Consider the following 15,986-nt stretch of genomic DNA (forward strand, 5'->3'; position numbering starts at 1 on the left):
AAACAAACAGAGCGCCTTTGGGGAGCACTGGTAGGTTTCAGGTAGGATGGTCTGCTCATCTGGGAGCAGCCTGCACCTCAGACACGTGTGTATCACATGGCTTTCTCCAAACCCTGCCCTTACAACATGGTTTTGTCTGTTACTGCTTGGCTCTATTATTCTTGGTCTAGAAGATTAACGTGTCTCAATTGGTTAACTCAAAATGAGACCATCATTACAAGCAGAAACTTTGTGATAATTTATGGGAAGATGATAGTTTTTCAGTTACTCTATAATGGTTTTAAAAGTTTGAATAGCAAGCAAGAGGAACTGGAACTTTTTGCTGATTAGAATAAATTTGATATAATTGGAGATTATATAGTGAAGTGATTTGGTTGCTTAGAATACTAACACACTTTTAAAACACTGTTTAACTTCTAATGTGAAGATAAATTGTATTTGCTTTAAGAATGTTATTTGATTATTACAATTACCTTAGTTCAAAGACCTGGCAAAGAAAGAAGCTGAGGCTAAGTAGATACTTAGGATAATCTAGTCTAAGAGTAGAATAAGCACATAATTCCAAAGAGGGAGAGAGACAAGAACGACTCAAGAAGAAAAGTAAAAAAACCCCACAAAGTAGTTAATTGTTATGCAATGATGAAAAGACTTACGAAAACACAGAAAAACTAGTATAACCAGTATGAATTTGAAGTGCAGAAAACAACTATTGCTAAATAAATTTTTTTCTTTTCTTTTTCTTCAGAAAGATTTTTAAGGGAAGACAATGATTACAGTCTTCACATGCGCAAAAGATTGCTACTAAATGTGAACTCCCTGTCTGTGATGGAAAGAGTAGCAAATGGTGAGCTTTAGTACATGTGGAAAGTATCAGGAAAACTTTACAATGGTAAGGGCAGAGAAGAACTAGGACAGATTACCTAGGTCATGCAGTTTTCATCAGTAAGTACCTTTAGAGAACATCCTAGAGGAATGGTTGTCAAAATCAACAAGGGAACAAGTCTACCAGGTTATACCTAACAAACACACTCTCGTGTTCCACTAAACGCCTCACCACACCCTCATTCACAGTCATAATCTCTACCTCACATGAAACTAAAATTCTTAGCATTCTGTTAACAAACCCAGAGCTAGGATTGCAGTCCTGAGCAGATGCAACCATGATCATGCTCATCATGTCAGCCAGTTTCTTAACCCAATGAACACAAACAAGTTATGTAGTAACCTCCTCTGCTCCCACTTACTTCATACAACTTTTAAAATGACTCAAATCCTTAAGAGGCTTTTCCAAGGTCTATTGATTTTTCTCCATTTGCCTTACCTGGCTTTATTTCTATTGACAACTTCTTCTTTCTTTTTTTTTTTTCTTAAATCTTTGTCTATCTATGTCTTACCTTTGGAAAAATCCAGAGGTAACTTTGTCTCTGGGTACTGACCCATAGGGTCTCAAATAATGAACAGACAGATTACTGCTCATTCCTACTATGCTGGCGTATAAAGCTGCTAAGGGTCATCATGGAAAAAGGGGTCCTTAAATTTCCCTGCGGGCTCTCTGGAGGGTTAGGAAAATCATCAGTAATATTTAAGGATGCATACAAAACCAATATAAATCATGTGATGAGGAATGGGATAGGAAAGAGAACAGAACAGAAAGACTTTTTATGTCAGTGTAGTAGAAAAGCCACCAATACTAATTGCTTGAAAAAGTTCCAGAAAAGGATGGAGTAAAATAACCTAGGGGTTTTTTTTCCCTGCATCTTGGCAGAAATAGTATTCAGTGGCCAGGTTTAGCAGAGCACTGCAGATTTTAAGAGGGTATAAACTGTGACTTATGCTAGGAAATCACTTGCCAGGTGAACAGCTTGGGTAAGCTGTGTGACACAGACATTTTAACATGTCTGAAAATGTAAAAGCCAGCTCAGGAGTCGTGTACACACAGTCATGGTTGATATACCCTTGGCACAGCAGGATAGGTTGTACTCAGATGATTTCCAGTCATGAAGTTCCTTAAAATGATATTCAAGTGTTTTTCTCTTCCACATCAGGATGAATACAAAATACATAAACCACAGACATTTATACATATAATAATTATATTGCTCCAAAGACAGAAAACCTAATTGGTCCTAGTTTGGTTTTTTACCTTTTTTTTTTTTTTAAATGGGCGATATTGTTATAATACATAAAACACCTTCATAAATTAAATTTTTTGGCTACTAAGAGCTCTTTGACATATAAAATTTAACATCAACAAACTGTATCCAGAAAAATTCAACTATGAAATCAGTATGATTTTAGAACTGGTAAAAAATTTCTTGGTACTGAAACAACATACTAATGTGTAATTAATGCCTTTTTGAACTTTTATTTCAGTCAACACAAGTTATTGAACGAAATATAAAAGTACATTAGTGAAACATAATGTCCTGTGACAGGCAGAAGATCAAACTAGCAGTCAAAAAAAAGGCAGCAGAAAAGCAGCAAGTATTCCTAAATCTCAGAAGCCTGCTCACAAATAAGGCACTTAATTATTGTAAAGGCTTAGCAAACCTTAAAAACAAAACTTTTAGCAGCTAAGGTAGAATGTCTTTAACAAACCTCTAGGTGTTGTGCTCTCTAGTTGCAATATGCTGTGGTGAAATATACTTCCACTGGTTAAATGTTCTTTATTATGAAATTCATATTCTCTTATTGTCATATTCTCTTGTCAACACAATAAATTCAAAATAAGCTCACTGAAGACAAAGTTACACCAGTTTTACACTAGCGCTGTGTCACACAAGCAAGTTAACTGATCTTATGAGTGGCTGCACATGCAAGTTATTTAAAAGCTACACTCTATTAAGCACCACAAGTCTTTCATTTGAGAGGCAAATGCCATTTAATCAATTGAATTATAAAAATTACCTTGGAATTTAGAAGCTACTGTAAAATCAATTGCTGCATTTCCCTAAAGGTTCTATATCTCTCAGCCTGGAATTCAGCAGCTTTAAAAAATACCAGAAACACCCAAGAAATGGTGAGCAACACATATCCTCATTTTTCATATAGAACTTCATTAATATTCAAAGACTTTACCCCTTCTAGCTACCAGAAAACTAATTTAACAACATTTCCTGGAATATACGTGAATTTCTAACTGAACTTTTGAATATGACTTAAGTTTGGGTTTATTATATGAACCTACATGAGACTTCAGTGGGAAGACAGCTCACTTCCAGACAAGGTTCACTTTTAAATTCTCTAGCATACTTGAACAGGCTCACTGTCTGCAGTTCCCTTTAAAAAACATGCTAAATCTTAAGGCTAAGAATGCCTATTTCCCAAGTGAACATAAGCCAGAATTACAAAAATTATACTCATGCTTCCTACAGAGTGATTCCTGACCACCACTCATCAGAATTTTTTTTATTCTGTATTACTAATAAAAAATAATTTTTCCATAACATAAGTGGTACAGTAAAAATATGAAATTAACCAAAAGCATATTATCGACCCTAGTATAGTCTTACTGTAATGTTTCATAGAAACACAGCTAGGCAAAGGCAAAGGCATTAAATCTGACAAGTGTCTATTTATTTTCTTTTTCAGCATAACCCTTTTACTTTAAAAGGAACCTTTTAATCAGGTTCACTGGGATTTGGATCACTTTCCATTCCAAGCTCTGCCACAGAGTAGGCATTTGATCTCATTCTCTGAAGGCAAGGGAAAAAGGCAACACAAAGCATGACCACACACACAAAAAAGGCAACATTATTCTGGGATAAAAACTATGTGTTCCCTAAGAAGATATTATTAATAAGTATAATTTTCTGACCTCTTTAACATGTTTCTGCTAAGCAGTTAGGTCATTTTAGGTAAACTTCTTTAGTAATTTTAGGAAAACTATATTTATTTCTCTATCATCCATAACATACAAAATGAGTTATATGAAATAGAATCCTGACCACAATGATGAAGTGGGCAGATTTTCATTAGAATTCAGCAAAACCTATTGTAGAGTTGTGTGAGCAATTTATGGTTTCAATAAAATAAGAAATGATGAAGTCTAATTGCATTAATCTTCAAGTAGAAGAACTTTATATTCATGTACTTCCATGCTAAATAAAACCAACCCTTCATTAATTTCATGGATATTGTCTGCCATATTTACAGATGCTGAACTTTATCAGGTTGTTCTTACTAATTTCTCAGTATATTGGTGGAAAAATAAGGTGTAGATAACTGATAAATCCAGAGAGTTTAGAGAAAGCAATCCTCTAATTCTTTCTAACATTCAACAATAATTACTATATATATCACTTACACTATGAAAGAAGCAGCATTCTTCCTATATAACACAAGTTTACTTTAATATCTTACCAGGAATGCTAATCAGGATTTTATAATTCATTCTAATTGTCAAAAACACAAAAGCCTTTGTAAACCCCCCAAAACCCGAGGAATTACTGTTATTTTACCTACTGCACTGCAACTTTTCTATGAGGTTTTTCATTATTAGGGGCTATATTTTAAAACACGCATGAAATCTGAGTCTGAAGTAACATGGACATAAGGGACCATGATGCATTGCCAACTGAAAATGACTGGACAGCAATTTACATATGCAAATTTCCCATGCTTCATACACACTATGCACATTTTTTAAAAAAACTAAAAGTCAGATCTTGCTAGGTTCTGTCCTGCACATTATTTAGTACTGCATATATCCACAATAGTGACATACAAAACATTTACTCTAGACGCTTTTTCTTTAGCTGTGTCTGTAAAACACCTGCTACGTAAAAAGCATGGTTTGCTGCAATTACAATGTCACTAATATGTGAAGCCTAAGCAAAAAGTATGATGCTTTGAAATATGCATTTTACGCTTCAAAACAATGTAACACTATAAAGAGTAATAAAGAAAAAATGTTACATGATCTCTCCATAAATTTATTGGTAGGAAATTAGGCAAACTAGTTGAAACAGAAGCATAAGAGTGAGATTTCTCTAGTCTTTATGGAAAAATACAGGTCAAAAGTTCAGTGGAACAAATAAATATACCTTAGTGTAAAACAGAAAAGAAAAAAGCAAGGGCCTTTCAGTACAGATAAACAAGCATGTGCTCAGGACTCAAAATACCTCTCAAAAAATCTTGCCTGAAAAAAACCGCTATATTTGTCAAGAAAAAAAATATTAGTGGATATGTAAGGTTACTATAGACAGTCAAACTAATATTCAGTAAAGAGTAACACAAAGTCTGGCAAATACTTTAAGGTAAAGGAAAAGGATATGCCAGTTCATTGCAAATCAGTTCAAATTTTGGAAGTAAACTGAAGTGTGATATTTAACAGACAAATAATGACACCTCAAAGTATCTTTTAAAGTATTTCCTCAGCTCACAGAAAAGCAAAGTGACCGCTAGCCAGATACATTCTAGTATCTGAAATCTCATTTACCTATTGATTGATTGTTGCTGCATAATCTCTAACACATATATAAAAACTACCTAAATATAAAATTTAACACATTTGTTGATGCATGCATCCTACGTAAACCATTGTATGGTTTGAACTCACAATCAATGGCATATTAGCAAATGTAAATACTGCAACAATTTCAACATTTTAATTATTTTTTATGCACAAAAGAAGTAAAACCTGGAGATAATAGCACTATTCCAATCCTTTCTGCTAATATTATAAGAGCATTCAAATTATTTTTGCATATTTATACTTCTATGATTTCATTAAGGTATATTAATTGAACAATCACCAGAATTGATACTGTAAATTTAATTTGGCACTTCACAATGTTGTTTGCATTTTTATCTCCTCTTATGTACAAAAGGCAGGGCTCACAAATTAAAAAGACTTAGAACCTCGAGTTTTTGCAATACCAGCAGCAAATGAGATTTAGGACAAGAGTTAATATGGGGCAAAGTAAAAGGTTATTGATTTAGCCTACTTGTTTCCATTTTAAAACTCACTGACATTTGCTAATATCTTTGCTAAACTAACTTTCCAATTCAAAATTGTGCAAGCCAGTTGTCTTCCTGGGGTTGCTTTTCTGGAATTTTCTAGCTAAAGGAATCCAGTAACAGCTACTCTAAGAAAATACACAACATTTTTCTTACAGTAATGGTTTTTAGGTATTTTGCTGAGAAGCTATAGTACATCATTTAGAGCAGGGGACGACATTTTTTGATGGAGTCACCTCACATATAGAAACATGGTTTTTACTCTTTCTGTGAAAATCCACTCAAATTTTGCAAAGTTTATTATCTCTGAAAATTATTTTGTTGTGCATATATATACAAACAAGAGGTTTACCAGCATCTGATGCTTAAACAATGTGGAAACCCAATCTGCACCTAACCTGTCCTAGGCACTCAGTTCCCACATCAACCAGATCTGCACATGGCTACAGCAGCAGCATTGAAAACCTGAAAGAGTTACACTTGACAAATGAAATAAAATGCATATTCAAGAACTTGCATAACTTAACAGTGACACATATGGCTTTTTCCATTTGCTAGAAAAAGTACTCCTCATGTATTGGGTCACATTAGTAGCTTTCTTACAAATACTTACACTTTTGGAGAGAATTAACACAGATACCCCAATTTAAAAAATGTGGGTAATCAGCCTTTTAAAGCCTTTCCTTCATAAGAAATAGCATGTGCAGGTTTTCCTTTGTTTAAAAAATCTCTCATCCCAGATTACTTTCACTTAGAATAAGGGAAACTGCACGTAATCCAAGAGCACCACAAAATGCAGGAGACTCCCAGAGAGGCCATAGAATCATTTAGGCTGGAAAAGACCTTTCAGATCATCAAGTCCAACCGTTAACCTAGCAATGCCAGGCCCAACACTAAACCATGTCCCCAAGCACCACATCTACACGTCTTTTAAATACCTCCAGGGATGGTGACTCAACCACTTCCCTGGGCAGCCTGTTCCAATGCTTGACAACCCTTTTGGTGAAGAAATGTTTCCTCATATCCAATCTAAACCTCCCCTGGCGCAACTTGAGGCCATTTCCTCTCATCCTATCTCCAGCCACCTGACAGAAGAGACCGACCCCCACCTCACTACAGCCTCCTTTCAGGCAGTTGTAGAGTGCGATGAGGTCTCCCCTCAGCCTCCTTTTCTCCAGACTAAACAGCCCCAGTTCCCTCAGCCGCTCCTCATAAGACTTGTGCTCCAGGCCCCTCACCAGCTTGGTTGCCCTTCTCTGGACACGCTCCAGCCCCTCCATGTCTTTCCTGTAGTGAGGGGCCCAAAACTGAACACAGCACTCGAGGTGCGGCCTCACCAGTGCCCAGTACAGGGGGACGATCACCTCCCTGCTCCTGCTGGCCACGCTACTTCTGATACAGGCCAGGATGCCGTTGGCCGCCTTGGTCAGATGATACAGTCTGCTTTAAATATAATGATTTCTCCAGGAAGAAGAGATAAAGGACTTGTATGAGAGATGCATTACATTCTAAGTGGCAAAACAACATGTTAGTGGTGAGTAGCTTTTTAAAGAACAACTTTTATTTGACCAGGAATAAATAGCACCTGGCCTTTTCACTGAATTTAACCTGCAATTGCTCCTGAAAGACTCTGGATCAACCTACAGTGAACAGCAAGGACCTACAGGCAGAGAATGCAGTACAAATGAAGAAATTCTTAGCTCGTTATGGAAATCAAGTAATGCTAAAGGCCAAAGACTTTGGTAAGATACCCCTCTAAAAGGCCACAAGGGCTTCTGAATTCAGGTTAACTCTCACTGTGATAATGCTAATGTCACACAGCAACTGAATATGCTCCAGTCTATGACTGCAATGGTTGAGACTTTTCTGACAACAGTTCCTTCTTGATATCAGTGATAGTTTCATCTGGTACTAGTAATCAACACAAACCAGTAACATACCCGCTCTGAACCTTTTTTCATTTCTGAAATGTATATTTGAGGGTGAAAGGAGCAGTGACTTGTGAATATCTGCATTTTCTGGAGGAATGTTTAATGAGTTATATTACAAAAAGATAAACAGGGAAAAACCATACCAAAAGAACAAGGTTACTTGGTGAGCTTCTTTGTACTTAATCAAAAAAATCCCTTTCACAGAGAGTTCTGCTACAAAATCAGTGCCAAATGCCATAAACAGAAATAATGCCTTGAAAGTGCATCCAAATCTCTCAATTACATTTCTTGCACACACATACTCTCGCTCTGTGACGACAATGTATAAAATGCCATCTGTCTTTTGCCGCAGTAGGAAACAGTAGTTCTCTAATATTTATAATTTCGTAAGTATGTCAAGAACAATTAGGACTCTATTGTGCCCACAGAGAAAGCAAAAGAAATATTTTGAGAGACACAGCAGACACCATAATAAATAAATCACTGCAATGGACAAGAAATATCTATTGCGTACTCAGTAAAAATGTCAGAGTGGTCCTTTGCTGGTTAGTTAGGCAAACCTACCTCACAACTGAATGTATGAGAATGCAGGAATGTCCAGTGTCTGGAATAAATTAAAAGCCAGAATTCTATATGGTCCATTTATTTTGCAGCTGCTATAGAAATAAAAGTCCTTAGCAAATTCCAGCAGCAGGCTACCAAGTAGACAAGAGTATCTAAGATATGAGAGAAATTCATCCATGAAAAAACAATGAGGTGAACTTACAGTTTTTTACTAACAAACACCACGACTTACACAACTAGAATTACCTAATCACAAACAGTCTTCAGGAACAACTTAGTTATAGCTTCAGAGGCAGACAACGGTAGTAGTACGTGATGCAAACTCGTCTAGTTATGAAAGTATAGCACTACTTCTAATAAAATTATAATAATAATACTTGTGGGGCACCCTGATGGTAAAATGAAAAAAATAAATTAGATTGGATGGAGAAATGTGTTTTATTTTCTCCTGTTGGAAATTAATATGCTTCCTTTCATCTTAAAAACATAATTTTGACTCAATCTAATGTTTTAATTGATATTTCTGAACTGCTTAGTTTTCAGAAACTTGCAACAAAGAAATAAATATATTAAAACTTTTCTCTGGGTTTGTGAATCTACTTATACAACAGCTTAAGTGTTGGATTGCCCTGCCAGGCTCTGAGAATGTATAAGCAATTCTTTCCTCAGCTTGAGAGACCAAACATACACCTTGAAGGAAATTGTCCTCACCCTTACGCAATATAATATTCTAAGCAATTGCTCTTAGACAATCTTGTTGATGTTACTGTAATTTCGATGTGTCATAATATTTAGATTCATGTAATAGATTCAAGTAATCATTCAGATAGGAAAAAACCCCATACTGCAAAAGACTTGAAAAATCACATATTTGATATGAACTCCACGTCTTATGAACTGGCCCAAGTATTAGGCTATTAAGTTTGACTTTTTCTTGTTTCCTGGCTCAGTGCATCTTTTCACAGGTCGTAGCAATTGAAACAGCATGAACAGAGGAGGCTGATGGGGACCTTCCCTCTGTCCTCTCCTCACCCCATTACCTTCTGCCCCAGACTTGCTTATATGGCTGTGAGGAACTGGTAACAATTAGTGTTCTTTTTCATGACTATTATGTGCTCTCTGTGTGTTTATAATTCATTACTTGCTAAGGGGTAAAATAGGAATTGTTTGTAAGCATGACAAAGTAGGAAAGGCAAAATGATGACCTAGATAGAGAGCATCTCAACAACTCAAACCTAAGAGCAAGGGCACTGGCTGTAAAGAAACTACTGCTCTGTTGATAGCTCATTTACTATTCTGCTCCAACAATGTTATTTTTTATATCGCTCTGAATGTGTTCTGTCAGACTACTAGGAAGGGTTTACACTTGGACCTATCACGTTAGCCTTAGTGCTGAAGGGCGGATTAGAAGGGGAAGATTTAAGTGTGGTTCTGGTGCGCTGTTTCAATGCAGCAAGGTGCAAGTCACGCCTGTCGTTTCACAGGTGAACTTGAGAGGGACAGGCAAAAGTCCAGAGTACTTCCAGCCATGTAACCATGACAACTACACCCATTATTTTTGCTCAGGATTTTTTTTTTCCAGAATATTTTTATTAAATGGGCTACTAATTGACAAAATTCCATATATACACAAATATTTGAGATCTGCCAGACATGACAGAATGAATGTGTTTCTCAGTAATATGGTTTATAATTTATACAGACTATGAGAACAAGCAAAATGCATATCACAGACGTTTTTAATTAGGTAAGAAAATTTAATCTGTTTATATGCAAATGCAATCCTACATGCTATGACATCCAAAAATATACAGATGCACAGGATTACAAATGAAGTGCCTTATTTGTGGTTAGGGCAGATGCAACATTACTAGCCTTCTCAGCACAGCAATATTAAAACACCTGCTGCACGAAGGGTGATGTAACCTAAAGTTCACCAGCAGCCATACACTGTGAGCAATTACGGATTGCTTTTGTTATTAATTTTAAATGGGCTACCATGCTTCGTTTGCACAGATTTTTAATTGCACACATACCATGCCCCACAAAATTCCATGTGGGCCATAGGTCCTTGAAGCACTGCTACATCTGAATTGTTTCAAAACAACGTGATAGTTTATTAGGGGAATCAAGCTGTTCTGAGTCTTAAAAGGGCGTAGGAAAATGCCTAACACTTTGCAGTACTGCAGAAGGGCACCTAATGAGAAAGCTAACAATAATTGAACATTCTTTTTGACAAAGGAAAAAAGGGTAAAACAGTCTGATCCTTAATGTTCTACATATGCTAAACCATCCCCAAAAGCTTGTATGCACTAGTGTAAGTAGAGCTGCAAATGTTAAAATGCTATTAAAAAAAAAAAAAAAGCAAGCCCTTGTTGCTATTTTACATTTTCAAATATGCATGCAGTTTACATGGGGATTATTTTCTCTGGATATTTCTTCTGTAATTTTTTTTTTTTCTGAAGAAGAAGAATCAATTAAAACAGACTAATCTGAAGGTGGAGCACAATATGCTTGAACATACAGTATGCAGATTAATTTGAAAAATAGCTTAACTACCCAATCAAAATTCATGAGGTAGCTAACTCAAAATGATTTTTAAGAATAGTCCTGTTAGAAAGATGGTAACTCTAGAAATAAATATGCTTGTGAGATATAACAATTATAACTTCAATAGATTAAGGTATATTAATCATATTACTGCATTAATACTGAATAAATCCTAACATTTACCATTGTATACTCAGTTCTTATGATCTTTTAAAAAAATTATCATGAATAAATGCGAAGTCTTAGTTTAAATTGTCACCATTCTGAGTAACATTTTCCTCTTAATCACCTTTAACAGTTGCTAGAACAAAGAAATTATTTCATTATCTTCCTCATGTGAATACTTCAGCGTGCTACCACAGATGTTCAGCTCTCGGGGATTGATTTCAAGCCTGAAAGTCTGGGAGGACCACATTGGAAGGTAATGCTACTTGCACAAGGCATCAGTTCCCCAACGAACCCACTCGGAAGCAGTTGTTTTTAAAGAGAATAGGAAAGACTATCACAGACAAATCACGAGAAGTACAATGACAACTTAGGTGAGGAAATGTCAACTGTCACTGAAGGCCAGGTTGAAGGATAAATTAGCTTTAAAAACATAATTAAAACAGGCTTTGCCAAAATGAATGCCTGGCCTAACCACTTTGACTATGCTTTTTTATCATGGCTTATTCACAAGTAGTGTATCTTTTTGATGTTATGCCTTTCCAGTACAAAGAAATTCAAAAACTTGGCAATGGCATACAAATGTAAATGCATTCCATAAGAAGAACACAATGGGAAGTATAATCTTTTGATAAAGGCAATGCTTAGGGCAGCCAGAATAAGACAACAGCACACGCAAAATTACCCTGTATTGTACAACCAACCATTCTGCATCTGTAGCGCTCAGCTCTGTGAGACATCACCACTGGCAGGAACATTAAAAGCTGTTGCTTAAGTGCCAGCTCTGTGCTGAGGTTTGCTGCTGAAGAGAGCGAGCGAGGGATTCCGGAGGAGGAGGGGGGGGATTTGCAGTTGCAGTGCAAGTCTCAGTCATTGCAGCAACTGCACCAACTTCACACTCTTGCCTCTTTACAGAACTGTTGGATCAAATTCTTGAGGACGGCTGAGCTGGTCTAGCAGAAGCCGAGCCAAGCATCCTCCTTGTTGCCCACATGCTACACAGCAAAGAGCACAACACAGGGACAATTGTTCAAGGGCATTTCAGTTTAAGAAGTTACCATGGACTCCATAGTAGAGCAGAAAAATTTCCTCTACTTCGAGAAGAAATTTTGACAAATGTAGGAGCATTTAGTCAGACTGTGAAACAAGTATCTGTTAATGACTAATATTTATTTATTATTTTAGCACTTTAGTATGTAGGAATATCTAAAGATAAATCTTACATGAAAGACCACCTGCATCCTACTTTGTCTTAGCGGCCACTTAGCCTTGTTTTACTTTTGGCTCCCATGAGAAAAAAACCCTAGGACCTCTTCTCTCAAAAGACAGAAATATACTCTGGAAAGACTAAAAACCCATGTCAGTTTAGAAAGGGGCAAGCCCCTGTCACTACATCAGTGCTGCAAACATTTTTCTGTTTGGGCTTCGGTTTGTTTTCTTTTTTTTTTTTTTATTTTGCCTGGTATAAGGCAGCATAAAAAGGATTTCTCATAAGGATTGCTGTGTCAATGGTTTTCACTGCAAGCACTAAATGTGCTTTTTCTTAACTACACCTGAAGGAGAAAAAATCTTGAACAAATTTCAGAATCATTAGCTTTTTGGAAGACCATAATGAGCGATTTTGGTAGAAATTATGAAAAGAATATATGAAAACTATTCTAGAAATTATCACCTTCTTCTACAGTCATACCTACAGTGTAATTGGGAGAAGAAAAAAAAGGAAAATACACATATACATACTTATATAATGCATATGTGTGTGTACCTGAAGCTGATATTGAATGTTAAGATGTGTATAACAAGGTAGTAGTTTCTAGTATGTTTAAAAGGAATAATGTTCACTGAGTGACAGCAAGACAAAAATATTTGGTGTACTTGTGTTTATCATTAGAGATTTTTCTTCTAACCTTATTCAGCTATGGACAACCTCACATTTGCTTTGGCCTGTACTGATTCAAGTCTGTACATTAATTTTCTCTACATCCAAAGTCCGCTATTTTCTGTTACCCCAGATCAGTAACAGTAGCCCTGGGGATTCTCAGCTCTGAGATGCACTTCTTCAATGTGTGATGCACATTCAAATGCAAGTGTTTTGCATTCCACTAGTGGTGTGCGCCTTGCAATTAAGAAATTCTAAATCTCAGAAACATCCATCAGTCATTCTACTCTGAAAAGCCATAGAATAACAAATTTTTATGAAAAACTACAGTCACAATATAGGTGTAAAAGAAAACTGTGTAGGATAAAGCTAAGACTCTGGTAGTTCCTCTTTGAAGTAAGTTCAGAAAATGACTACTACTACCATATGAGTTAGAACACACCTTGTTACATTCCATCTCTATTTAGCCATTTTCAGCAGATACTTTCCCCATTTGTAAAAGTTACAGATGTCTGGTACAAATGAATGATTGTGATGGAAGATGGTGTTTTGTGAAATGACTAGAAGCAGTTGGTTGATTTAAAGGTGAGGCAGAAGCTTGGTGTTCCTAGGGTATGGGCATTGTAAGGGTATATCTTCTGTATTGAAGAAAAAAATCCTATTATTAAGCAATGCTATATTAGGGAAGAGTCATTTCATGTCCTACTTTAAGTCCACTTTAGAAAGCAATCCTAATGATGCCCTAAACATTGCTAGCAGTCATGAAACTTGAGTTAGTACAATTTACTAGAAACATGTAGGTTGCAATAAGACAAAGATACAACTCTACAGTAGCACAAAAATAGCGAAAGATGGTAACTGAAAGACAAGATGCAGTACCTTGATGCAGCCGTATATGAATAAGCTGTACAGATTGCTCCAACTACCAATAGGACCCTGTGTGCTGGAGTGATTATATCCATGGAAATTAGTGTGCGGTGAAAAAGAGAGCTGAGTTGGAGCTGATTACCTGGCCCCTCTCAGCAAGTTATTAGACTAATCACCCACCAACATATTTGAAAAACACATTCCAAATGCATAAGTAGATCAGTCTCATATTGTTAATGGGGAACCAAACTGAGCAAAAAGCTTAGCAGTAATAGTAATAGCAAACAATGAACTTGCGCTGGAATTTCTACCTAAGAGCAATGCCCTCAATTCATACCAGTGACAGGGACAGGACTGAGAAATCCACTCACTTAACCTTCTATTTTCTTACATAACCTTCTATTTTCAGTTAGTTTCAATTACAGCCTCTACTAGTTTTGGGCTGATGATTCCTAACTTTGCAAAGCCTAAATATCTCATAAGCAGAAGTGTCTAGTTTGGACAATAGAAGCATAATTAAATTAATGAACATTCGCAGGCTTTCAGTAGAGATTTGAAGATTATCTCCAGTATTTCCCTGTACTTGGCATCACTCTTGATATTTCTTTTATGATTAATTCCTCCTAACATCTTGAAATCTGCTGATTCTCATCTCTACTGCATTGTCTGCATATATCACCTTAATTTAATCTTTGTTAAAATCCTTCTTCTGTAAACTCACAGTGATGCGTTGTGTGAGTTTTAATGTCAACCAACTTCCATGTTGCTGTACATGAAAATTCAAATAAAAAAGCTAGCTGGAGGAGGAGAATGCAAGGAAATATTGTTGAACCTTGAAAACCAGTGAAACCTAAATACTGATTATTTCCTTTCTTTCTAACTGACTTCTTAAGGACTTTCTCCTATTTCTAGCTCTCTTCATGCCAGAATTTAAAAAAAACCACTACTGCTCAATATTACTAGTGCTCCCCTTAAACATACCAGACAGAAGAACTGAATCTGTACTGACCTCAAAACTCCTTATTTCTTTTCAGATTTAGTTTACATTTTTTTCCTTTGGCTTTGAAAATCCTCTATTTAATATTTCTAGACTTCTTCTCAACCCCTTGTTCCTCAATTCGTCAAGCATTGACTTGCCTTTTGCTTTTTTGTTATAATTTTACCACTGTTGCAACAGTCTTATCTCTATCATAAGCACTGTGGGAAAACCTTATTTCTTTGGTCACCTTATTTTCTTTTTGATTATTTTCTGTCTCCTTTTGAAAAGAGCACTTAGGCATGTTCTGCTACATTATTCTCTTCCACTTCTATTCCTTTTCTATTTTAAACTCACATTGTATTATCAACAGTTCGCACAAAAATAACATTCTAGAAGATCTGATTTTGTGTAAGAGCTACATAAGCACAGAAAACTTTTTATTATCTTTTGTTAGCTTTAACTACAGCTGTTAAAAAGAAGTGGACTGCACACCACAAAGCTAAGTACACCAGGAATCTGAGCTGTGTAAAAAAAGTGTTTCAAAATTAACGTAAAATATTTAGCAAAAAAGAATGTGGTAACGAATCTGGTAGATTAGAGAGACAATGTATATCCCTTGGCAGGACTCTGCCTTGTAAGGAAAAAAAATGTTTGTTTTTTTTAATACTCCCCAACATTAAGCTACTGGTATGATCAGGGAGAGTCACTTCACTTCTCTGAGCTTCTGTCTTCTTCCTGCCTCTATCCTGTCTATACAGATTGTAAATTCTTGGGATTGCTTCAAGTCAGAGATGGGATACTAATCTCTGAGTCTCTACATATTATTAAATACAGATATTAATAGTCTATAAAGGAGCAGATGTTCTGATATTCACAATGGATTAACTCAAATTATTTATTATTTATTAATAATAAAATTAGCTTTTAATTCTTTTTAAAACTAGATATATTCTGTTAAAGTGAAAATACAGTTATAAAGAAGACAAAGAGATCTCCAATTGCAAGCTCTTCTCAATTTCCTAAAAACTAAATGTTGATTAAAACAATGCCTTTTTCAGGTTAAAAAGAACTTTCCTTGATAGCTTTCCTT

General features: G+C 35.9%; 1 protein-coding gene across 1 annotated transcript in view; it reads right to left on the minus strand.

The window, feature by feature from the left end:
• Nucleotides 1-15,986, minus strand: part of CFAP47 (cilia and flagella associated protein 47) — a 334,652-nt gene that overhangs the window by 130,899 nt on the left and 187,767 nt on the right. The window lies entirely within an intron of this gene.

This window comes from Haliaeetus albicilla, chromosome 6 (genome assembly GCF_947461875.1).
Source record: "Haliaeetus albicilla chromosome 6, bHalAlb1.1, whole genome shotgun sequence".
In the NCBI taxonomy this organism is placed as follows: Eukaryota; Metazoa; Chordata; class Aves; order Accipitriformes; family Accipitridae; genus Haliaeetus; species Haliaeetus albicilla.